Here is a 26,323-nt window from a genome sequence, read left to right on the forward strand (position 1 = left end):
TGGCATATGAACAGGGTATTAAAAATAACATGGATCAGCTCATAAGGAAGTTATTCCCATTTCAATAAATTTTTTCACTTCTTTTAATTAAATAAAAAAGAAAGTGTCAGGTTGGAGCTAATATATCTTTAACATCTAACATCTAATCTTTCTTTTCAACAAAGAGAGCATACCTTAGTTTAAAGCCTTTAGCAGGCAAAAATATCCAGCTAGAATTTAATAACATTGTTTAGTCTACATTCTAGTCATTTTTGTACTTAAATTCTATAACCAGAGAACCCTTTATCTTTTAATATTAATATATATTAAAAACTGAGTTAAAGAACACATTAAGAAAATAATAGCACAGGTGGTATTTGAATATGGAAAAATTGTACACGTGAGTTGCAAACGACTAAAATTTGGGAAAAGCTACTTTATTTCCTTTAATTCTTACAGCAACTCTATAAGGTTAGGGTTTTTTTTTTTGTTTTTTTTTGGGGGGTTTTTTTTTGGCTTTTATAAAAGGGGGTTTATTTGGTTACACAGTTACAGTCCATACACAGGCCATAAAGTGTCCAAGGTAACACATCAGCAATCAGGTACCTTCACTGGAGGATGGCCAATGGTGTCCGGAAAACCTCTGTTATCTGGGAAGGCATGTGGCCGGTGTCTGCTCCAAAGTTCTGGTTTCAAAATGGCTTTCTCCCAGGACGTTCCTCTCTAGGCCACAGTTCCTCAAAAATGTCACTGTTAGTTGCACTTGGGGTATTTGTCCCTCTTAGCTTCTCCGGAGCAAGAGTCTGCTTTCAACGGCCGTCTTCAAACTGTCTCTCATCTGTAGCTCCCATGCTTTCTTCAAAGTGTCCCTCTTGGCTGCAGCAGCTAAGGTTAGGTTTAATTAAACATTTTTTAATGAAGCAGAGACTGAGGCTCAAAGAGTTTGTTGTTCAAGATCACTCATCTAGTTATTTTCAGAAGAGAATTTTCACCCAGGTGTGTTTGCAAAGCTTATCTCTCAACTACTAAATAACAACTTCTTCATCAGGCCTGCAGCACTTTTTTGAGAAAGAGACAGTAAGCACTTAAAAACACCTCAGGTATGGAAATGTACTAAAGAGGGGTAACACAACTCAGAGTTTGACTGGCATGTGACAATCATCTATTTAGTAAGTCAATAAACTTGGACTGTATGATTCCACTTATATGAAGTAACTAGACTATGCATATTCATAGAGATAGAAAGTAGAGTACAGATTACCAAGGTGGAGGGAGGGAGACTGGGGAGTTAATGTGTGACAGGTACAGGATCCCTTTGGGGTGATGGAAGATTTTGTCAAGGGATGGTGGTGATGGTAATACACATTGTGAATGTGATTTATGCCACTATACTGTATGCTTGAGAGTGGTTGAGATGGGAAATTTTATGTTGCATAAACGTTACCACAAAAAAATTTTAAAAAGAGAAAGAATAAAGAGACAATGACAGGGAGGCGGGGCAAGATGGCAGACTGGTGAGCTGTAAGTTTTAGTTACTCCTCCAGGAAAGTAGGTAAAAAGCCAGGAACTGCGTGGACTGGACACCACAGAGCAATCTGTCTTTGGGCATACTTCATACAACACTCATGAAAACGTGGAACTGCTGAGATCAGCGAAATCTGTAAGTTTTTGCGGCCAGGGGACCCGCGCCCCTCCCTGCCAGGCTCAGTCCCGGGGGAGGAGGGGTTGTCAGCTCCGGGAAGGAGAAGGGAGAACTGCAGTGGTAGCCCTTCTCGGAAACTCATTCTACTGATCCAACTCCAACCATAGATAGACTGAGACCAGACACCAGAGACTCTGAGAACAGCCAGCCCAGCAGAGAGGAGACAGGCATAGAAAAAAAACAACACGAAAAACTCCAAAATAAAAGCAGAGGATTTTTGGAGTTCTGGTGAACACAGAAAGGGGAAGGGCGGAGCTCAGGCCTTGAGGCGCATATGCAAATCCCGAAGCAAAGCTGATCTCTCTGCCCTGTGGACCTTTCCTTAATGGCCCTGGTTGCTTTGTCTATTAGCATTACAATAACCCATTAGATCTCTGAGGAGGGCCGTTTTTTTTTGTTTTTTTTTTTTTTTTAAATCCTTTTTTCTTTTTCTAAAACAATTACTCTAAGAAGCCCAATACAGAAAGCTTCAAAGAATTGCAATTTGGGCACGTCAAGTCAAGAGCAAAACTAAGAGAGCTCTGAGACAAAAGGCAATAATCCAGTGGCTGAGAAAATTCACTAAACAACACAACTTCCCAAGAAAAGGGGGGTGTCCGCTCACAGCCACCATCCTGGTGGACAGGAAACACTCCTGCCCATCGCCAGCCCCATAGCCCAGAGCTGCCCCAGACAACCCAGTGTGACGGAAGTGCTTCAAATAACAGGCACACACCACAAAACTGGGCATGGACATTAGCCTTCCCTGCAACCTCAGCTGAATGTCCCAGAGCTGGGAAGGTGGAGCAGTGTGAATTAACAAAGCCCCATTCAGCCATCATTTGAGCAGACTGGGAGCCTCCCTACACAGCCCACCAGCCCAGAACTGCCCTGGGGGGACGGCACTCACCTGTGACATAGCACAGTCATCCCTCAACAGAGGAACCGGGGTGCACAGCCTGGAAGAGGGGCCCACTTGCAAGTCTCAGGAGCCATACGCCAATACCAAAGACTTGTGGGTCAGTGGCAGAGACAAACTGTGGCAGGACTGAACTGAAGGATTAGACTATTGCAGCAGCTTTAAAACTCTAGGATCATCAGGGAGATTTGATTGTTAGGGCCACCCCCCCTCCCCGACTGCCCAGAAACACGCCCCACATACAGGGCAGGCAACACCAACTACACACGCAAGCTTGGTACACCAATTGGGCCCCACAAGACTCACTCCCCCACTCACCAAAAAGGCTAAGCAGGGGAGAACTGGCTTGTGGAGAACAGGTGGCTCGTGGACGCCACCTGCTGGTTAGTTAGAGAAAGTGTACTCCACGAAGCTGTAGATCTGATAAATTAGAGATAAGGACTTCAATAGGTCTACAAACCCTAAAAGAACCCTATCAAGTTCAGCAAATGCCACGAGGCCAAAAACAACAGAAAATTATAAAGCATATGAAAAAACCAGACGATATGGATAACCCAAGCCCAAGCACCCAAATCAAAAGACCAGAAGAGACACAGCACCTACAGCAGCTACTCAAAGAACTAAAGATGAACAATGAGACCATAGTACGGGATATGAAGGAAATCAAGAAGACCCTAGAAGAGCATAAAGAAGACATTGCAAGACTAAATAAAAAAATGGATGATCTTATGGAAATTAAAGAAACTGTTGACCAAATTAAAAACATTCTGGACACTCATAGTACAAGACTAGAGGAAGTTGAACAACGAATCAGTGACCTGGAAGATGACAGAATGGAAAATGAAAGCATAAAAGAAAGAATGGGGAAAAAATTGAAAAACTTGAAATGGACCTCAGGGATATGATAGATAATATGAAACGTCCGAATATAAGACTCATTGGTGTCCCAGAAGGGGAAGAAAAAGGTAAAGGTCTAGGAAGAGTATTCAAAGAAATTGTTGGGGAAAACTTCCCAAATCTTCTAAACAACATAAATACACAAATCATAAATGCTCAGCGAACTCCAAATAGAATAAATCCAAAAAAACCCACTCCGAGACATATACTGATCACACTGTCAAACATAGAAGAGAAGGAGCAAGTTCTGAAAGCAGCAAGAGAAAAGCAATTCACACATACAAAGGAAACAGCATAAGACTAAGTAGTGACTACTCAGCAGCCACCATGGAGGCAAGAAGGCAGTGGCACGATATATTTAAAATTCTGAGTGAGAGGAATTTCCAGCCAAGAATACTTTATCCAGCAAAGCTCTCCTTCAAATTTGAGGGAGAGCTTAAATTTTTCACAGACAAACAAATGCTGAGAGAATTTGCTAACAAGAGACCTGCCCTACTGGAGATACTAAAGGGAGCCCTACAGACAGAGAAACAAAGAAGGACAGAGAGACTTGGAGAAAGGTTCAGTACTAAAGAGATTCGGTATGGGTACAATAAAGGATATTAATAGAGAGAGGGAAAAATATGGCAAACATAAACCAAAGGATAAGATGGCCGATTCAAGAAATGCCTTCACGGTTTTAACGTTGAATGTAAATGGATTAAACTCCCCAATTAAAAGATATAGATTCGCAGAATGGATCAAAAAAAATGAACCATCAATATGTTGCATACAAGAGACTCATCTTAGACACAGGGACACAATGAAACTGAAAGTGAAAGGATGGACAAAAATATTTCATGCAAGCTACAGCCAAAAGAAAGCAAGTGTAGCAATATTAATCTCAGATAAAATAGACTTCAAATGCAGGGATGTTTTGAGAGACAAAGAAGGCCACTACATACTAATAAAAGGGGCAATTCAGCAAGAAGAAATAACAATCGTAAATGTCTATGCACCCAATCAAGATGCCACAAAATACATGAGAGAAACACTGGCAAAACTAAAGGAAGCAATTGATGTTTCCACAATAATTGTGGGAGACTTCAACACATCACTCTCTCCTATAGATAGATCAACCAGACAGAAGACCAATAAGGAAACTGAAAACCTAAACAATCTGATAAATGAATTAGATTTAACAGACATCTACAGGACATTACATCCCAAATCACCAGGATACACATACTTTTCTAGTGCTCACGGAACTTTCTCCAGAATAGATCATATGCTGGGACATAAAACAAGCCTCAATAAATTTAAAAAGATTGAAATTATTCAAAGCACATTCTCTGACCACAATGGAATACAATTAGAAGTCAATAACCATCAGAGACTTAGAAAATTCACAAATACCTGGAGGTTAAACAACACACTCCTAAACAATCAGTGGGTTAAAGAAGAAATAGCAAGAGAAATTGCTAAATATATAGAGACGAATGAAAATGAGAACACAACATACCAAAACCTATGGGATGCAGCAAAAGCAGTGCTAAGGGGGAAATTTATAGCACTAAACGCATATATTAAAAAGGAAGAAAGAGCCAAAATCAAAGAACTAATGGATCAACTGAAGAAACTAGAAAATGAACAGCAAACCAATCCTAAACCAAGTAGAAGAAAAGAAATAACAAGGATTAAAGCAGAAATAAATGACATAGAGAACAAAAAAACAATAGAGAGGATAAATATCACCAAAAGTTGGTTCTTTGAGAAGATCAACAAGATTGACAAGCCCCTAGCTAGACTGACAAAATCAAAAAGAGAGAAGACCCATATAAACAAAATAATGAATGAAAAAGGTGACATAACTGCAGATCCTGAAGAAATTAAAAAAATTATAAGAGGATATTATGAACAACTGTATGGCAGCAAACTGGATAATGTAGAAGAAATGGACAATTTCCTGGAAACATATGAACAACCTAGACTGACCAGACAAGAAATAGAAGAACTCAACCAACCCATCACAAGCAAAGAGATCCAATCAGTCATCAAAAATCTTCCCACAAATAAATGCCCAGGGCCAGATGGCTTCACAGGAGAATTCTACCAAACTTTCCAGAAAGAACTAACACCAATCTTACTCAAACTCTTTCAAAACATTGAAAAAAATGGAACACTACCTAACTCATTTTATGAAGCTAACATCAATCTAATACCAAAACCAGGCAAAGATGCTACAAAAAAGGAAAACTACCGGCCAATCTCCCTAATGAATATAGATGCAAAAATCCTCAACAAAATACCTGCAAATCGAATCCAAAGACACATTAAAAAAATCATACACCATGACCAAGTGGGGTTCATTCCAGGCATGCAAGGATGGTTCAACATAAGAAAAACAATCAATGTATTACAACACATTAACAAGTCAAAAGGGAAAAATCAATTGATCATCTCAATAGATGCTGAAAAAGCATTTGACAAAATCCAACATCCCTTTTTGATAAAAACACTTCAAAAGGTAGGAATTGAAGGAAACTTCCTCAACATGATAAAGAGCATATATGAGAAACCCACAGCCAGCATAGTACTCAATGGTGAGAGACTGAAAGCCTTCCCTCTAAGATCAGGAACAAGACAAGGATGCCCGCTGTCACCACTGTTATTCAACATTGTGCTGGAAGTGCTAGCCAGGGCAATCCGGCAAGACAAAGAAATAAAAGGCATCCAAATTGGAAAAGAAGAAGTAAAACTGTCATTGTTTGCAGATGATATGATCTTATATCTAGAAAACCCTGAGAAATCGACGATACAGCTACTAGAGCTAATCAACAAATTTAGCAAAGTAGCGGGATACAAGGTTAATGCACATAAGTCAGTAATGTTTCTATATGCTAGAAATGAACAAACTGAAGAGACACTCAAGAAAAAGATACCATTTTCAATAGCAACTAAAAAAATCAAGTACCTAGGAATAAACTTAACCAAAGATGTAAAAGACCTATACAAAGAAAACTACATAACTCTACTAAAAGAAATAGAAGGGGACCTTAAAAGATGGAAAAATATTCCATGTTCATGGATAGGAAGGCTAAATGTCATTAAGATGTCAATTCTACCCAAACTCATCTACAGATTCAATGCAATCCCAATCAAAATTCCAACAACCTACTTTGCAGACTTGGAAAAGCTAGTTATCAAATTTATTTGGAAAGGGAAGATGCCTCGAATTGCTAAAGACACTCTAAAAAAGAAAAACGAAGTGGGAGGACTTACACTCCCTGACTTTGAAGCTTATTATAAAGCCACAGTTGCCAAAACAGCATGGTACTGGCACAAAGATAGACATATAGATCAATGGAATCGAATTGAGAATTCAGAGATAGACCCTCAGATCTATGGCCGACTGATCTTTGATAAGGCCCCCAAAGTCACCGAACTGAGCCATAATGGTCTTTTCAACAAATGGGGCTGGGAGAGTTGGATATCCATATCCAAAAGAATGAAAGAGGACCCCTACCTCACCCCCTACACAAAAATTAACTCAAAATGGACCAAAGATCTCAATATAAAAGAAAGTACCATAAAACTCCTAGAAGATAATGTAGGAAAACATCTTCAAGACCTTGTATTAGGAGGCCACTTCCTAGACTTTACACCCAAAGCACAAGCAACAAAAGAGAAAATAGATAAATGGGAACTCCTCAAGCTTAGAAGTTTCTGCACCTCAAAGGAATTTCTCAAAAAGGTAAAGAGGCAGCCAACTCAATGGGAAAAAATTTTTGGAAACCATGTATCTGACAAAAGACTGATATCTTGCATATACAAAGAAATCCTACAACTCAATGACAATAGTACAGACAGCCCAATTATAAAATGGGCAAAAGATATGAAAAGACAGTTCTCTGAAGAGGAAATACAAATGGCCAAGAAACACATGAAAAAATGTTCAGCTTCACTAGCTATTAGAGAGATGCAAATTAAGACCACAATGAGATACCATCTAACACCGGTTAGAATGGCTGCCATTAAACAAACAGGAAACTACAAATGCTGGAGGGGATGTGGAGAAATTGGAACTCTTATTCATTGTTGGTGGGACTGTATAATGGTTCAGCCACTCTGGAAGTCAGTCTGGCAGTTCCTTAGAAAACTAGATATAGAGCTACCATTCGATCCAGCGATTGCACTTCTCGGTATATACCCGGAAGATCGGAAAGCAGTGACACGAACAGATATCTGCACGCCAATGTTCATAGCAGCATTATTCACAATTGCCAAGAGATGGAAACAACCCAAATGTCCTTCAACAGATGAGTGGATAAATGAAATGTGGTATATACACACGATGGAATACTACGCGGCAGTAAGAAGGAACGATCTGGTGAAACATAAGACAACATGGATGAACCTTGAAGACATAATGCTGAGCGAAATAAGCCAGGCACAAAAAGAGAAATATTATATGCTACCACTAATGTGAACTTTGAAAAATGTAAAACAAATGGTTTATAATGTAGAATGTAGGGGAACTAGCAGTAGAGAGCAATTAAGGAAGGGGGAACAATAATCCAAGAAGAACAGATAAGCTATTTAACGTTCTGGGGATGCCCAGAAATGACTATGGTCTGTTAATTTCTGATGGATGTAGTAGGAACAAGTTCACTGAAATGTTGCTATATTATGTAACTTTCTTGGGGTAAAGTAGGAACATGTTGGAAGTTAAGCAGTTATCTTAGGTTAGTTGTCTTTTTCTTACTCCCTTGTTATGGTCTCTTTGAAATGTTCTTTTATTGTATGTTTGTTTTCTTTTTAACTTTTTTTTTCATACAGTTGATTTAAAAAAGAAGGGAAAGTTAAAAAAAAAAAAAAAGAAAAGAAAAAAGACAAACAAGGAAAAAAAAAAAAAGATGTAGTGCCCCCTTGAGGAGCCTGTGGAGAATGCAGGGGTATTCGCCTACCCCACCTCCATGGTTGCTAACATGACCACAGACATAGGGGACTGGTGGTTTGATGGGTTGAGCCCTCTACCATAAGTTTTACCCTTGGGAAGACGGTTGCTGCAAAGGAGAGGCTAGGCCTCCCGGTATTTGTGCCTAAGAGTCTCCTCCTGAATGCCTCTTTGTTGCTCAGATGTGGCCCTGTCTCTCTCTGGCTAAGCCAACTTGAAAGGTGAAATCACTGCCCTCCCCCCTACGTGGGATCAGACACCCAGGGAAGTGAATCTCCCTGGCAACATGGAATATGACTCCCGGGGAGGAATGTAGACCCGGCATCATGGGATGGAGAACATCTTCTTGACCAAAAGGGGGATGTGAAAGGAAATGAAATAAGCTTCAGTGGCAGAGAGATTCCAAAACGAGCCGAGAGATCACTCTGGTGGGCACTCTTACGCACACTTTAGACAACCTTTTTTAGGTTCTAAAGAATTGGGGTAGCTGGTGGTGGATACCTGAAACTATTAAACTACAACCCAGAACCCATGAATCTCGAAGACAGTTGTATAAAAATGTAGCTTATGAGGGGTGACAGTGGGATTGGGAATGCCATAAGGACCAAACTCCACTTTGTCTAGTTTATGGATGGATGTGTAGAAAAGTAGGGGAAGGAAACAAACAGACAAAGGTACCCAGTGTTCTTTTTTACTTCAATTGCTCTTTTTCACTCTAATTATTATTCTTGTTATTTTTGTGTGTGTGCTAATGAAGGTGTCAGGGATTGATTTAGGTGATGAATGTACAACTATGTAATGGTACTGTAAACAATCGAAAGTATAATTTGTTGTGTATGACTGTGTGGTATGTGAATATATCTCAATAAAATGATGATTTAAAAAAAAAAAAAAGAGACAATGACAATTAAATGCAATACTTCAGGCTGGTCTGGACCTAATAATTGGAGGAGAAAATGGCCAAAAGGATATTATTGAAACAATTGAAAAATTGAAATATAGACTGTATGCTTTATAGCAATGCTAAATTTCTTGATCCTGTACTTAATGTGATAACATGAGTGAATAACCCTGTTTTTAGGAAATTTACATGAAAGTATTAAATGGTAAAGGAGAATGATATATGCAACCTAGTCTCAAAGGTTTAGAAAATTAGAGATACATACATACATACATACGTACATACATAGAATGTAACAAATGTGGCAAAATTACCAAAAAAAGTTGGTAAATCTGGGTTGCTGAATAAGGAGTATATTGGAGTTCTCTGTATTATTTTTATGTTATGTTTTCAACTTTACAGTAAATTTGAAATTATTTCAAAATTAAAAGCTTCAAAAACAATAATAACAACTTGTACTGATTGTCTGCTATCTACAAGGAAATAAACTTTGCCTGGCACTGAATTATGGTTTATCTGGGGAGAACCAAAGACACTAGTTTTCAGAGAAGAAAAACAAATAGCAGACAAATTAGAAAGAAAACACAAAACAGGCAGATTTCATTTTCCATGGAGATCACCAAGTTGCTTGGAAATGACATAACTACCAAAAGTTCAGCAAGCTTTGTCTACAGCAAAGTCTACTGACCTTTTGCTCTGGACCAGAAAGTAAATATTAATGATCTCTTACAGGAAAATTGCATCATAACTGTTTTAAAGCATGGAACTTTTAAGTAAAAGGTAGGAGGTTCTCTCATATCCAATCTCTGCTAGTATGAGTTTCTTAGTATTGGCAATAGTGCCCAGAGGGTTTGCCGAAAAAGTAATTGCAGTCTTTTAAAGACTTGATCTAAGAGGATTAGTAACCCAGAAAATGCAGACTGTGACATGGACCCGAATCCGGCCAATGGACTCACCATAGAACACACTCACGCTTTCTCTCAATATGCTACTATCTCTTATAAGAAGAGGTGATTTAAGAACTTATACCTAGTGCTTGGCAACTGACCGTATTTGTGGATAGCAATTCCATAATTTCTGCAGTAAAACAAGAAAATGGCAGGGAGAAGGGAATCAAATGCTTCTCTGCAACCTGCCTCTTTAGTTGGATCTCCATCTATAGCCACACCTGAGACATCCACAGAAGTCTAGACTGCATTAACAACCACAGGAGCCACCTGTGATCTTGGGAATCTTGGAGAATTCCTCCCTTTTCAGGTAGATCAGAGGAACAGCAATGGATTTTGCTACTAACATAAGTCCTTTCTACTGGGTCAATTTGGGAGTGTTCCTCTACCTCTTTCTTTGTGTCTTTGTGAAGGATTCCCAAAAATGTTTTGGAGCATCTAGAAATTCTCCTGGTCAAACATCTCCTGATAGTTTATCTCCATCCTTCAGTACCTTTGTATCAACTGCCACTCTTCAGGGGCAGAATTTCTGCTATGCCTAATCAGAAAGAACTAGTTGTGTTTCTGTAAAACTGTACTGTCCACTCAACCAATGGATCTAGCCAATTTGACCATAAGAGGTTATTTTTAACACCATCGAAAAGTACTGCTGTTGGGGATTGAATCATGTCCCCCACAAAAGGCATGTTCAGGTGGTGCCAACCCCTGGTCCTGTGGGTGTGCACCCATTTGTAAATAGGACCTTTGGAGGTTATTAGTTCAGGTGTGACCAAGCTAAATGAGGATGGGTCTTAAGCCAATAGGGCTGAAGTCCTTATAAACAGAGGAAATTGGACACAGAGAGAGAGGCCACAGGTAGTACAAGGAACTAGATGTCAATGGAACCCAGAAAATAAAGGAAAAGACACTGCCATGTGCATTGCCATGTGATGGAAAAGCCAAAGACCAAAGTTCACTAGCAGCCAGCCCCAGAATGCCACAGTCTTCAGGGAGACATTGCCTTGCTGACACTTTAATTTTGGACTTCTTCTAGCCTCAAAATTGTGAGCCAATAAACTGGCTTAAGCCAATTCATTGCATGATATTTGTTTTAGCAAATAGGAAGATAAAACAGTTGGGGACCAGCATATGAATACATGTGTTCCTTTAATATTGGTTGAGGTAATACGTAATTATAAAAAGTATGAAATCTGGAGCCTTTTAAGTGATTTTGACATTGATTAATCCCAAAGTAACTACATACATTTTAAAAATAATGGATATATGTTTGAGGCAGATTATTCAGTCTAACCAACAGATTCTTGAGAAAAACTTCCCAAGCTGGTCCACTGATTGTAAAATATTATATTATAATATGAGCTTCTTGAGGGAGGGGCTATGTTTTATTCAGCTTTATATTCCTAATGCCTAACACAGTGCCTGGCACATAGCAGGTGCTTAATTTTAAAAATAGGTATTTTGGAGAATTTTCAGTTTGTTGGTATTGCTTTAGCTAACACTTATAACACATGGAACATTTATCATGAGCTATGCACTATTCTAAGTGCTGTGCCTATATTAACTCATTCAATCATCAAACAAAGGTAGACAATATTATCACCCACATTTTACAGAAGACATAACTGAGGCTCAGAGATCATAGTAACTAACTCAAGATTACACTGCAAGAAATTGGAAAAGCCAGGAAGATTTTATTTACTTTCTTTAAATGTAACTGCCTGGCAGGTAGAGGGTCCACAGCTGTGAGTGTTCACTGGGGCTTGGGCACTGCTTTCCGATTATAGGGTGCTACTTGGACAACTCTATCCCATAGGATGAGGAACAAATGCCCTTCATGAAGAGGTGTTAATCTTCCTGTCTTTAGGCTACTAAGAAACAGTTCCTCAAATGTATAACCGTTTGTATTTCCCACCAGTCCTAACCTGGTGAATTTCATACACTGAGCTCTCACATGCTTTCTGAGAGAATGAAAGAATTCATGAATGAATGATTGAGTGAGTGAGTGAATAAGTGTCCATTCCTAAAGGAAGACTAAATGACATCAATATCTTTTTGGCTAGGAGGTTTTTGGCTACAGCATAGGGCCTTCAATGCAAGAAAATTTATGTCAGGGCTTTAGTTCTAGGGGTTAAAGTATTAAAAGCAATCCAAAAATGAGTCAAAGAAATGAGGCAGAAAGAGAAAGGGAAGCATAGGCTCATCTAACATGATCAGTCTGGCTGCTAAGTCCCTGCAGCACAGTGTCTGCCACAGCACAGGTACGATGGGAGATGCAAAGAGAAACATGGTAGAATTTCTTGCCTTCGAGGAGCTTATGGCCTGTTAGAAAATGTGAAACATGTACATCAATAAACATAATACAAGACAAAATGTAACCCATACTATAAAATAGGAATTTTTGAACCAAGTGGCCTGGAGTCACAGAGAGGAGCCAGATGGCTTCCAGCTAGTGGAAGAAAGAAACACCAACCTTTGAACTCGCTGGAATTTGATTAATATAGATGAGAGGGAAAGTCTTTCTAAATAGGTGAAACTCCGTGGAGAACCAAAAGTATTGGAGAGAACTAGAAGTTCATTCTCAATGTTGAAAAAGCAGTTGCGTACCCACTAGCTCTGGGCTGAATATTTATCTAGTACATTATTTTATTTGTTTTTTAAAACGATGTTGAATTTGAATTCCCTGAAGCAGGACATAGGCTATGTGTGACATGCTCCACTGTCTGATTTACCTGTCCATTCACACATTCGTATTACCTGCTGTCTCTGCAAGTGTTAGAATGGGTGACTCTGCACTAAAACAGAGTATCTTGGGGGCTTAGTAGGGAGCCAGGGAATAGGCAGGAGTTCTTAATCAGCAATTAAAGTGGGGAAGGGGGAAAGAGAGGGCTGAACTTGCATGGGGAAAAAAATTGCATTTTGTTTTCACCTTTAGCATTTCCTTCTATTTTGAATGTTGAGGAAAAAATCACAGTTGTATTATTAGCCATAGCTGTAACTTTCAGCAGTAAAAATCACAAATTGTTTCATGTCACATGACAATTGTTGCAGATACCTCAGACTACTGTTTATGTTCATCAGTACTTTGAAATTATAATAGTTAAGGGACTTACTGCTAGATCTTATTGTATGATTTAATTAAAAAGTACATATATTACTCTATTAAAAATTTAAAAAGTATTTTCATATAATTTCCATATAACTAGATTTCTTTATACTCCTATGTATTTTATTTTATTTGTTTAAAAACATTATTCTGAGAAAGAGCCCATAAATTTTGCCAGGCTTCCAAAGGGGTCCATGACACAAAATAGGTTATGAACCCTGAAAACCTCGTTTGGGAACATATAGCAGAGAGCCTTAAATACCTTCTTTTTTTTTAAATTTTAAACATTTTATTTTGAAATACTTTCAAACACACAGGACAGTTAAAAAAATAACACAAACCCCATACAGAGTACCCCAACATACCCTTATTCCCCCAGATAACAAGAACCACCATTTTTAACTTTGCCACATTTGCTATATCATTCTAGCTATCTGTCCATCATTCTGTCAATCAATCAGTCTATCTATCTGTGTATCTATTTATGAATCCATTTGCTGAACACTTTATTATAGGTCATATACATCATGCTCCTTGAGCACTTAATATTGCCATGTACATTTCTTAAGAACAAGAATATTCACTTATATAGCTACCTTAATTGCAGCTATTAAGTTCAAGAAATTTAACATCAATAGAAAGCTTACAGTCTGTATTCCATTTTTTCCAGATGTCTCAATAATTTCCTTTAGAACCTTCTCTCTTCCCTTGTTGGATCCTGTCGGGATCATGTATTGCCTTTATTTGTCATTGTCTCTTTTTTTTGTCCTTTTTTAAAATTGTGGTAACATTTATACAGCATAAACTTTCCATCTCAACCACTCCCAAGCATGCCATTCAGTGGGTATGGACATCACATTCACTAGGTTGCAGTTCCCTCACCACCTTCCATTACTAAAACTTTTCCATCTCCCTTTACAGAAGCCAATGCCCATTTTGCATTAACTCCCTGTTTACACTGCCTCCAGCCCCTGGCAACCTGTAGTCTAATTTCTGTCTTTCTGAGTTTGCATATCCTTTGATATTTTCCTTATAGTTACCATGGGGCTTAAGTTTAAAATTCTAAATCTGTAACAATCTTGTTTGCTTTGATACCAACTTAACTTCAAAACTATACATAATCAGTTTCTATGATCCCATTTCCCCAACTTTATGTAGTCCTTGTCACAAATTATAGATTTATACACTATGACTCCAAAGCCACTGATTTTTCATTACTTTTTAATATATGTAATCTTTAATATGTTATGGATAGTTTTTCCATACCATTCTGTTGTTAACCCTCTGTACCAGTGTCATACCATATAAGTATATCATGCTAATACTTATTTAGGTTTGTGGTGCTACTCTGTGGATTACATGCCTTTAAACAACCACTTACAAATATGTTCAATTTCAATGCATCGCTGATACATATAATCCCATTAATGAACCATAGTCACACCTGTCCATTCCCATATCATTAAGATCACACTCATTATCATTTCTGTACATATTAGGTTATCGATCCCCTCTCAGTAACATCTGTCTATCTCTAGGTCCCCTATATTCTACATTATAAGACACTTATTTTACATTTTCCACAGAGTTCACATTAGTGGTAAAATACAATATCTCTCCTTTTGTGTCTGGCTTATTTCACTCAGCATTATGTCTATAAGGTTCATCCATGTTGTCATGTTTCATAACCTCATTCCTTCTTACTGCTGCTTAGTATTCCATCATGTGTATATACCACATTTTGTTTATCTACTCATCTGTTGAAGGACATTTATTATTTCCAACTCTTGGCAATTGTGAACAATACTGCTATGAACATTGGTGTGCAAATATCTGTTCATGTCACTGCTTTCAGATCTTCTGGGTATATACTGAGACGTGAAATGGCTGGATTGTAGGGTAACTCGATATATAGTTTTCTGAGGATACGCCAAATTGTCTCCCAGAGTGGCTGTACCACTGTACAGTCCCACCAGCAATGAATGAGTTCCAATTTCCCCACATCCTCTCCAGCATTTGTAGTTTCCTGTTTGTTTAATGGCAGCCATTCTTGTTGGTGTGAAATGATATCTTGTTGTGGATTTGATTTGCACCTCCCTAATAGCTAGTGAAGATGAACTTTTTTTTTTTCATGAGTTTTATAGCCATTTGTATTTTCACTTCAGAGAAAAGTCTTTTCATATCTTTTGCCCATTTTATAATTGGGCTATTTGTACTATAGATGTTGAGTCATAGGATTTCTTTATATGTACAAGATATCAGTCTCCTATCAGATATGTGGTTTCCAAATATTTTCTCCCACTGCATTGGCTGCCTCATTACCTTTTTGACAAATTCCTTTGGGTACAGAAGCTTTTGATTTTGAGGAATTCCCATTTACCTATTTTGTCTTACATTGCTTGCACTTTGGGTGTAAGGTCTAAGAAGGAACCTCCTAATACAAGGTCTTAAAGATGTTTCCCTATATTATCTTCTAGGAGTTTTACAGTACTGTCTCTTATATTGAGGTCTTTGATCCACTTTGAGTTAATTTTTTTATAATGTGTGAGGTAGGGGTCCTCTTTCATTTTTTGGATATGGATATCCATTTCTCCCAGCCCTATTTGTTGTAGAGACTGTCTTGTCCCAGTTCAGTGGATTTGGGAGCCTTATCAAAAATCAGTTGATCATGGATCTGGGGTTCTATTTCTGAATTCTCAATTCAGTTCCATTGATCAATATGTCTTTGTGCCAATACCATGCTCTTTTGACTAGTGTGGCTTTATAGTAAGCTTCAAAGTCAGAAAGTGGGAGTCCTCCCACTTTGTTTTTCTTTTTTACAATGTTTTTAGCAATTCGAGGCATCGTTCCCTTTCAAATAAATTTGATAACTAGCTTTTCCAAATCTGCAAAGTAGGTTGTTGGAATTTTGATTGGAATTGCATTGAATCTGTAGATCAGTTTGGGTAGGATTGAAATCTTAATGACATTTAACCTTCCTATCCATGAACATAGAATATCTTTCCATCTCTTTAGGCCCCCCTTTTATTTCTTTTAGTAAAGTTATGTAATTTTCTGTGTAGAGGTCTTTTTCATCCTTGGTTATGTACATTCCTAAGTACTTGATTTTTTTTTTTTGTTGCTGCTGAGAATGGAATTTTTTTTCTTGAGTGTCTCTTCAGTTAGGTGATTTCTAGTGTATAGGAACATTACTGATTTATGTGCATTAATCTTGTATTCTGCCACTTTGCTGAATTTGTTTATTAGCTCAAGTAGCTGTGTCATCGATTTCTCAGGGTTTTCCAAACATAAGACCATATCATCTGCAAAGAATGACAGTCTTACTTCTTCCTTTCCAATTTGGATGCCTTTATTTCTTTATCTTGCCAGATTGCTCTGGCTAGAACTTCTAGCACAATGTTGAATGATAGTGATGACAGCGGGCATCCTTGTCTCATTCCTAATCTTAGAGGGAAGGTTTTCAGTCTCTCACCTTTGAGTACTATGCTGGCTATGGGTTTTTCATATATGCCCTTTATCATATTGAGAAAGTTTCCTTCATCTCCTACCTTTTGAAGTGTTCTTATCAAAAAAGGATACTGAATTTTGCCGAATGCTTTTTCAGCATCCATTGAGTTGATTATTTGATTTTTTCCCTTTTGATTTGTTAATGTGTTGTATTATGTTGACCGATTTTCTTATGTTGAACCACCCTTGCATGCCTGGGCTGAACCCCACTTGGTCATGGTGTATGATTTTTTTAATGTGTCTTTCTATTTGATTTGCAAGTATTTTGTTGAGAATTTTTGCATTATATTCATTAGGGAGATTAGCCTGTAGTTTTCCTTTCTTGTAGCATCTTTATCTGGTTTTGGTATTAGAGTGATGTTGGCTTCATAAAATGAGTTAGGTAATGTTCCATTTTCTTCAATTATTTGTAAGTGTTTAAGTAGGAATGGTGTCAGTTCTTTTTGGAAAGTTTGGTACAATTGCCCTGTGAAGCCATCTAGCCCTAGGCTTTTATTTCTCAAAAGCTTTTTGATGACTGATTGGATCTCTTGCTTGTAATTGGTTTGTTAAGGTCTTCTATTTCTTCTGCAGTCAGTCTAGGTTGTTCATTTGCTTCCAGGAAATTATCCATTTCCTCTAAATTCTCTAGTTTGTTGGCATACAGTTGTTCATAGCTTCCTCTTATGATTTTTTAAAAAATTTCTTCAGGATCCATAGTAATATCCCCCCTCTCATTTATTATTTTGTTTTATTTGGGTCTTCTCTCTTTTTGACTTTGTCAGTCAAGCTAAATGTTTGTCAATCTTGTTGATCTTCTCAAAGAACCAACTTTTAGTTTTATTTATTCTTTCTACTGTTTTTGGTTCTCCATATCATTTATTTCTGCTTTAATCCTTGTTATTTCTTTTCTTCTACCTGCTTTAGGATTAGTTTGCTGATCATTTTCTAGCTTCTTCAGTTGTTCCATTAGTTCTCTGATTTTAGTTCTTTCTTCCTTTTCAATGTATGCATTTATAGCTATAATTTTCCCCCTCAATACTGCCTTTACTGCATCCCATAAGATTTGATATGTTGTGTTCTCATTTTCATTTTTCTCTAAATATTTAGCAATTTCTCTTGCAATTTCTTCTTTGACCTATTGTTTGTTTAGAAGTGTGTGGTTTAATCTCCAAATATTTGTGAATGTTCTAGATCTTTGATGGTTATTGACTTTTAGTTGTATTACATTCTGGTCAGAGAATGTGCTTTGAATAATTTCAGTCTTTATAAATTTATTGAGTCTTGCTTTATGCCTTAAATATCTTCTTTATTTAACTGTGAATTTTATCTTAAAGGCAAATAGGAACCACTGAAAGTTTTTTTGAGCAGGGGATTAAGAGGGAGTGGTTTATGTTTCATGTATTACTTTTATTAGAGCAAAATTACTATTAATCAACTTCACTGAGGTATAATTACATGTAAAAATTACACCCATTTTAAGTGTACAATTCAATGAGTTTTTATAAATATTTACATTCATGTATCAATCTAGACAGAGCTAGACAGTTTGTGTAGCCAAAAGGAAAATTCAGAAATTATACATCCTATTCTTCCACCCTGAAGGGATCCCTCACCCCAGCTCACATGTGCCAGCACCAGCCTTCCTTCACTGAGGGACCCAGGATTTGAGCCCGAGAGAGGGAAAGCAATACCTAAAGCAGTTCAGGTGTACAAAAGGATGGCATATTGAAAAGCAGGGACTTAAGTATAGACAAGATACATATATGAACAGCCTAATATCAGAGTCTTCAGTGTCAACCTATGTAATAATTTATGTAACTATCATCAAACACAACTTTTCACTGGCTGAGAGAGAGCTGGAATTTGATCATCCATTCTTGTGGCTAATGGCATGGGGTACAGCTAACCAAGTCTACATGTGCACTGATGATACCCATTTTATATTAGCCACAGGTTGAGCTATACCTTGTTGAAACTCCTGAAAACTACAGACATTCATTTTTTAAAAAAATGAAAAGAGGTCTCCTTTTTCTCTCTGGGAATTCAGCCCAATTTGGCTTGTTAGGTTCCATAAATATTTACTAAGATGGCACAAGACAAATGAAAGTCACAAAACTGTATGCTTTTGGAGTTGTTACTTCAGCTGCATTAAGTTGAGTCCCTACCACTCTAAGCTAGCCACTTTCCTTTTAAAGAAAGAAAAACTAGGAAAAATCATTCACCTTTAACAGCTCTCTGAACTACTTAGGACATTTTGGAACCCTACAAACATGTTTATAGAGCAAAATAAAATGTAAAAGAAGTAATGTTGTAGGAGGGTGTATGTGGTGTCTTTCCTTGACTATTATACAAGTCTTCTGCATGTGCTTCCTTGTATTATTCATGTTATGTTCACAAGCCTCTCATCACATTAATAATAATGATGATAGAGATAAGCAATTCAAGGATACAAATTATCTTTTCCTAATTTAGATGGTCAATCTTCTAGCATTTTCTTTAATAATAATAGCTCCCATTTATTTAATTCCTGCTGTGGGCCAAGCATTGCATAAGACACTTTATTTATATGCATGATCTCATTTAATTCTCCCCAAAATCCTAAAAGCAGTATAAATATCCATATTTTTTATAGATAAGGAAACTGAGATACACAGTGTATGATCCCTTTCAGAACCGTAAGTGACAAATTTTGACTTCTGTCTTCCAAGAGTACATTCCTTCCACTTCCTTAACTTATTCAACAGTGTATCACTAATCATCTCACTTAGGTTTGTTAATTGTGTTTCAGTATCTAATTTTATGACTTCTGGATTGAAATGTATGAATTAAGAGCTATGGATTCTAATTTTGTAAGGGAGAATCTTGTCTTTTGTAACTGATGAGAGGTAGATCCTTGAGGAGGGGATGGCGCTCCTTGGGGCTAGATGGCTCCGTTCTTCCTTCCAAGACCCTTGCTCTGAGCTCCTTCACGTCTTTACTTACCATTCACTACACAGCCATACAAATGCACCTAAGACCATACCTGATCTTCATCCTTTTTTTTTTCCTTTTCTTTTTCTTTCCTTTCTTTTCTTTTCAAACTTATTAAACAAATAGCTATTCTTTGTAAAAGTGAATTTCCTAGATAATTTCAGAATAATTGCAGAGATTAGCCATAGGATTACTTTAGGGTCAGCTTTAACCCTGAATGATTGGTAGATTGAGCAAGAACAACTCATAGGACATGATCAAAAGGAAACTTGAGTTTTGCCTCCCACTGTGCCTTTAAAATGAGTTTGTTTACCCTCCCTCTGAAAGAGCAACATACTTCATAACTTTTCCGTTCACTCTTAGGAAATAAACAGTCCTAGGTCACTTTGTGCCATAAAACACACCCTCCTTCCAGTAATTGTAATACCCAGTTCCATGTAATATGAAAAATGTTTTCTTTGAGTTAGTATTAAATAGTTTTTCCTCTCCTAACAAGGGCTGGCTTCAAGGAAAAGTGGTAGTGGGCCTTTTCTTCTCTCTCTCTCAGTGTCTCCTCCTGCTAAGTAAGGCTCCTAGTCCCCTGGGATTGGAGGGGAAAGGGAAAAGGAGTACAGAAAGCTCTTCCTTGACTGACATCATCCTAACGGGCTTTGGACTTTCTACTTGGCAGATGTTTAAAGCTGACTGTCCCACAGAGAACTACTGTGGGTTCTTCAGAGGTTCCCTTGATGGGCCCCTCCCACTTCAACTCTGCTTGTGAAGCCAGTTCTCCAACAGTTCCTTTACCAAATTACATTTTGATCTGCCTCACTACACTCTTTTGTATCTGATAGCTATCATATCTCAGAGGCACAGTCAAAATTTCCCACTTAGCAACTGATTACATTTGCCAATCCATTAAACCTATTTATTATGGAACATTGTCACTTTGGTGGATATGAGTGTCAAATGATGTTCCTTTCAGCAAGTAAAACGATACATAAAAATGCTGGCTGGTCCTTGTTACAGTGCCTGAGAATTTTTCTTATGATTATTACTTTTCATGCAACGTTTTATCTTGACTTCATTTTGAAAAGAGGTATAGTACCTCTTCCACAGATATTAATTCTTTTTTCAATTTGTTCCATATTTTGGTGGCTTTCAATAAGTAGGTACTCTCAACTTTGATCATGCATGCCTAGAATTGAAATCAATTCTGTTTTTCTTTGCTGATGAAGGATTTTCACGTAAGCTCTTCATGTTTTACCTTGTTTCTATATAAAAATGGAAAAGAGCATAAACTAAATTTCTGATCCCCAGAAGGTTTGCAATTCTCTAATTGCAACCAAAAGTTACTGCAACATTGTTGGTCAGTATCATCTGTGCTTTTTGATGAGTATATGAGTGATTTATCTGAGTTACAAATTTTTAAATAACAGTAGCACTTTAATCCAGTGACTTTGATTCTGGACTCCAGAGATGAGTGGTGTTTACTTAGTTACTTGAGGGGAGACAGATACCAGTGAGCTGTTCTCCTGTGCAGTGATGGCAATTACCAGAACTTTGTTAAAAACCTGCTATCCTAGTCCACACATGTAAAAATCTTTCCTGAGGTAAGCAAGGCATGGTTTTCTGTCTCAGCAGAATTTCAGTACAAGCATCTGAAAACCCACCTACCTAAAAACAAACAAACAAACAAACAAAAAAAAACCTCCACCTGCTGGCACATGTCAAGGACAAGAATTTTCCACTTGGATGAGATACCCATATCGTTCACTGAAACTCCTCTAAGGGAGAGGTCTGTGGTGACACACAGAGCACCAGCAAAGAGGTTTCTGTAAAGTGGTGACAGAAGCAGCATTCCCAACAAAGACAGAAAGGTGGGTTGCCATAGCACCGATCACATACAGTCCATGCTTTGGATTCTAGTTTCTGCAACTATTTGCCTAAAATATGAAAATATTTTAAACTCAAGTCAAGAAGGTGAGACAAAGTTAAGATTTCTCAATTTCAACTTATGTAAAAATCTCATGATTGAAATTGCATCAAACTGGTTTTGTTGTAAAATAAAAATAGCTGGGAATGCTGTGACTTTGAAGCAAAGGTGGCCTGAGTGTTTGAAAAGTTCCCATGTAAAATTCTGAGTGTATTTCCCTTAATTTACTACATTTGCACTTGATTAAAAATCCTCCAAACCTGCCAAATCCTCAAAGTATATATGTCTCTGTTTTATTTCACAACATTTTCAGGGGAAAAAAATAGGAGGGACAAGTATATTTTCAATCTTAACACCAAACGGGATATTGAACTTTCATGTTAGTAAAAATTTAAACTATGGATAAAAAGTTAGAATAATTTTTAAAACAAGTTTGTCTCATTCACATAGCTTGAATACTAAATTCATATTTATCGTGAAACTTTACTTTACTTTGGGCTGACCTTAAGAAAATTAGTGAGACAGGAGAAATTTTTCCTTGGCGTGCAAAATCTTTCTTTTCTTTGCTTTTCCTACACTTTTTGTAGTGTCTCCCATCTACTGCTCAAGACACAGTTCCCATAATCTTTCTCTCCCACACTTCAGCCTCCACTCTATCAAAATATGGAATAATAAGAAGAAAAAAAGAAACTTTTTCATCTTTTTAAAAACAGGCCCTGGTAAAAAAGATTGCTTTGATTTTTAAGAGTGGAAGGTAAAGAAGGCAAAGGGAAGAAAGAATGTGTCCCCTTTATAAATTCTTATGATGTGTTTCTCCTCTTAAGCAAATTTTGCAAAGGACGTCAATCATTTTTGTAATAAAAGTTTTTGTGGTTTTCTTTTGAGGACCAAACATTAAGCAACAGCATCTGGCCTGAAAATTGTACTAACTTTCATCCCTTCTTGTCACGTCCAAGGTGCAACTCAATTGCAATGGTAGGGGTGCCTTTAAATCGTTTTCTTATGTTATCCTGAATAGACATATGTTCTAACTATGTACTAGACCTGAACTCAGCATTAGTTTCTCTTAAGGCAACTCTTCTGAGTCCTCTGTACCTTGTATCCTTTTTCATTCATTTTTAAACTTCCACTCTAAGGAAGCCACATGTGAGAGACATATCATTTAAAATTGTTATTTAAGATGCAATAAAGCAAGCTGACATGAAAAAAAATTAATCACTGGGGAAATATCTTTGAGTAAGAGTGTCTTTCCAGTTCCCCTGAAATTATAACAATGGACAATGAATTATTCTACTTTTTCTGAGGCTACTTACCTGTTTTCCTTCTGCAAATTATTTTTAATACATTTTATTGTGAAATTTAACATATGTACAGAACAGTGATAACTTTCAAAGTACAATTTAACAAGTAGTTAGAGAGCAAATTTCAAAGAATGTCATGGGTTACAGTTCCACAATTTCAGTTATTTCCTTATTGTGATATATAACATATATACAGAAAAGTGACAACTTGCAAAGTACAATTTAACAAGTAGTTATACAGGTGATTGCAAAGAATGTTATAGGTTATAGTTTCATAGTTTCAATTATTTCCTTATTGTGAAATATGTGATATATACAGAAAGGTGATAACTTTCAAAGTACAATTTAATGAGTAGCTATAGAGTAAACTTCAAAGAATGTTATGGGTTACAGTTCCACCAGTTCAGTTATTTCCTTCTAGCTATTCTAATACCCTAGCATCTAAATATATAAAGAGTTCCCATATACCCCTCCTATTATTAACACTTTGCATTATATGGTATATGTATTATAACTGATGAAAGAATATCATTATAATTGTACTATTAACCATAGCCCATCATTTATATTAGGATTCCCTGTTTTTGTTATGCATTCCTATGTTGTTGTTGGTTTTAATTTTTATTCTAGTAATGTATATACAATCTAAAATTTCCCCTTTAACCTAATATTCAAATATATAATTCAATCCTATTAATTACATTCACAATGTTGTGCTACTATCACCACCATCTATTACTAAAACTTTTCCACAATCCCAAAAAGAAACTCTGTACATTTTAAGCCTTAACTCCCTATTCCCTACCCCCACCTATATTCTAGATCCTCACTCTATGAGGTTGATTATGCTTATTTCATATCCATGAGATCATAAAATATTTACCTTTGGGGTCTTGCTTATTTCACTCAACATGATGTCTTAAAGTTTCATCCACGCTGTTGCACGTATCAGAATTAAATTCTTTTTTATAGCTGAATAGTATTCCAGTGTGGGTATATACTACATTTTGTTTACCCATTCACTGGTTGATTGACACTTGGGTTGTTTCCGTCTTCTGGCAATTGTGACTAATGCTGCTATGAACGTTGGTATGAAAATATCTGTTTGAGTCCCTGTTTTCAATTCTTTTGGGTATATACCTAGTAGAGGGATTGCCAAATCATATGGTAATTCTATATTTAGCTTTCTAAGGAACTGCCAAACTGTATTCCAAAGTGGCTGTCCCATTTTACATTCCTAACAGCAATGAAGGAGTGTTCCTATTTCTCCATATCCTCTCCAACACTTGTAATTTTCTGTTGTTTTTTTTAATAGCCATTCTAGTGAGTGTGAAATGGAGTGTGGTTTTGATTTGCATTTCACTATGGCTAAGGATTTTGAGCATCTTTTCATGTGCCTTTTGGCCATTTATATATCTTCTTTGGAGAAATATCTATTCAAGTCTTTTGCCCAGTTTTTAATTGGGTTGTTTGTCTTTTGGTATTCAGTTGTAGGATTTCTTTTTATATTCTTGATATTAAATCCATATCAGATATGTGGTTTCCAAATATTTTCTCCAATTTTGTAGGTTGTCTTTATACTTTCATTATAAAGTCCTTTCATGCACACAAGGTTTTACTTTTTGATGACTTTCCATTTATCTATTTTTTTCTTTTGTTGCTCTTGTTTTGGATGTAAAATCTAAGAAACTATTGCCTAACACAAGGTCAAAAAATGCCTCCCTATATTTTCTTCTAGGAGTTTTATAGTTCTGGCTCTTAAATTTAGGTCTTTGAGCAATTTTGAGTTGATTTTTGTATATGGTGTGAGGTAGGGGTCCACCTTCATTACTTTGCTTGTGGAGGTTCAGTTTTCCCAGAATCACTTATTTAGGAGACTATTCTTTCCAACTGAGTGGTCTTTGCCACTTTGTCAAAAATCAGTTGCCCACAGATATGAGTGCTGTTTCCTGAACTCTCAGTTCAATTCTGTTGGTCTGTATGTCTGTCTTTGTGCCAGTACCATGCTGTTTTGATTACTGTGGCTTTGTAAGAAGTTTCAAGATCAGGAAGTATGAATCCTCCAATTTCATTCTTTTTTTCAAAATGGCTTTGACTACTCAGGGCCCCTTACTCTTCCATATAAACTGGTGATAGGCTTTTCTTTTTCTGCATAGTAGGCTGTTTGAATTTTGATTGGGATTGCATTAAATCTGTAAATTGCTTTGGGTAGAATTGACATCTTAATATTTAGTCTCACAATCTATGAGCATGGAATGTCCTTCCATTTATGTAGGTCTTCTTTGATGTCTTTCAGCAATATTTTGTAGTTTTCTGTGTACAAGTCTTTTACATCCTTGGTTAGATTTAAAGCATATATATTTTTTGATCTTCCTTTTATTTCTCTCCAAAAACATCCATTTATTGAACAATATCTATATAATCCTATCCATCTCTCTACTGACATATCTCTCTATCTATCTGACATTATATTCTATCACCATACTCATTTTTGTCATCCTTCTTAGTCTTACAACAGCTTCAAGATGATCTCTTGACTCTATCTGAAATCAAATAGAGGTTGGCAGTTCAACCTCCAGAATGACCTCTTGGCTCTAATTGAAATCGCCTAGCCACTGAAACTTTATTTTGTTTCATTTCCTTTCCACCCTTTGGTCAAGAAGACATTCTCAATCCTACAATGCCAGGGCCAGGTTCATCTCTGGGAGTCATGTCCCACATTGCCAAAGAGACTTTCACCTCTAGGAGTCATGTCCCACATAGGGGTGAGGGTTGCACTCCTTATTGTTAACCCAACACTCATCACATGTTTGTTGTTTTTCATTTAAAACATATTTATTGAGAACCTAATAAATGACATGTCTCATTCTAGGCCTTAAAGATACAGCAGTGAATAAAGAGCCAAAAATGCCAAACCTTGTAAAGTTTCCATTTTAGTGGAGCCTGGGAAGAAAGATAAACATTAACCAAGTTAATAAGTAAAATATATAGTATGTTAGGTGGAGACAAGTGCTAAGGGAAAAAATTAAGTCAGCAAGGAGTATAGACTGTGTCAAGGCTAAAATGTCAGTTATAGGGCCAGAAAAGTCCTTACTGAGAGGTGACTTTTGAGCAAAAACCTGAAGGAGGTAAGGGAGTGAGCCATGCACATACCCCAGGGACAAGCATTCTGACAGAGGCAACAACTCATGCAAAGATTCCAAGCTAGTAAGGCTTGGAGCAGAGTAATAAGAGATGAGATAAGGGAGAGAACAGGGTAGAGATGGTGTAGACGATTGTAGACTA

General features: G+C 37.0%; 1 long non-coding RNA gene across 1 annotated transcript in view; it reads right to left on the bottom strand.

Annotated features, from left to right (window-relative positions):
- Positions 1-810: 810 nt before the first annotated feature.
- Positions 811-26,323, bottom strand: part of LOC119507890 — a 32,378-nt gene continuing 6,865 nt past the window's right edge. Inside the window, exon 3 of the long non-coding RNA XR_005211356.1 lies at positions 811-864. This is a non-coding gene — a long non-coding RNA (uncharacterized LOC119507890). The remainder of the gene's footprint in view (positions 865-26,323) is intronic.

This window comes from Choloepus didactylus, chromosome 13 (assembly GCF_015220235.1).
Source record: "Choloepus didactylus isolate mChoDid1 chromosome 13, mChoDid1.pri, whole genome shotgun sequence".
In the NCBI taxonomy this organism is placed as follows: Eukaryota; Metazoa; Chordata; class Mammalia; order Pilosa; family Megalonychidae; genus Choloepus; species Choloepus didactylus.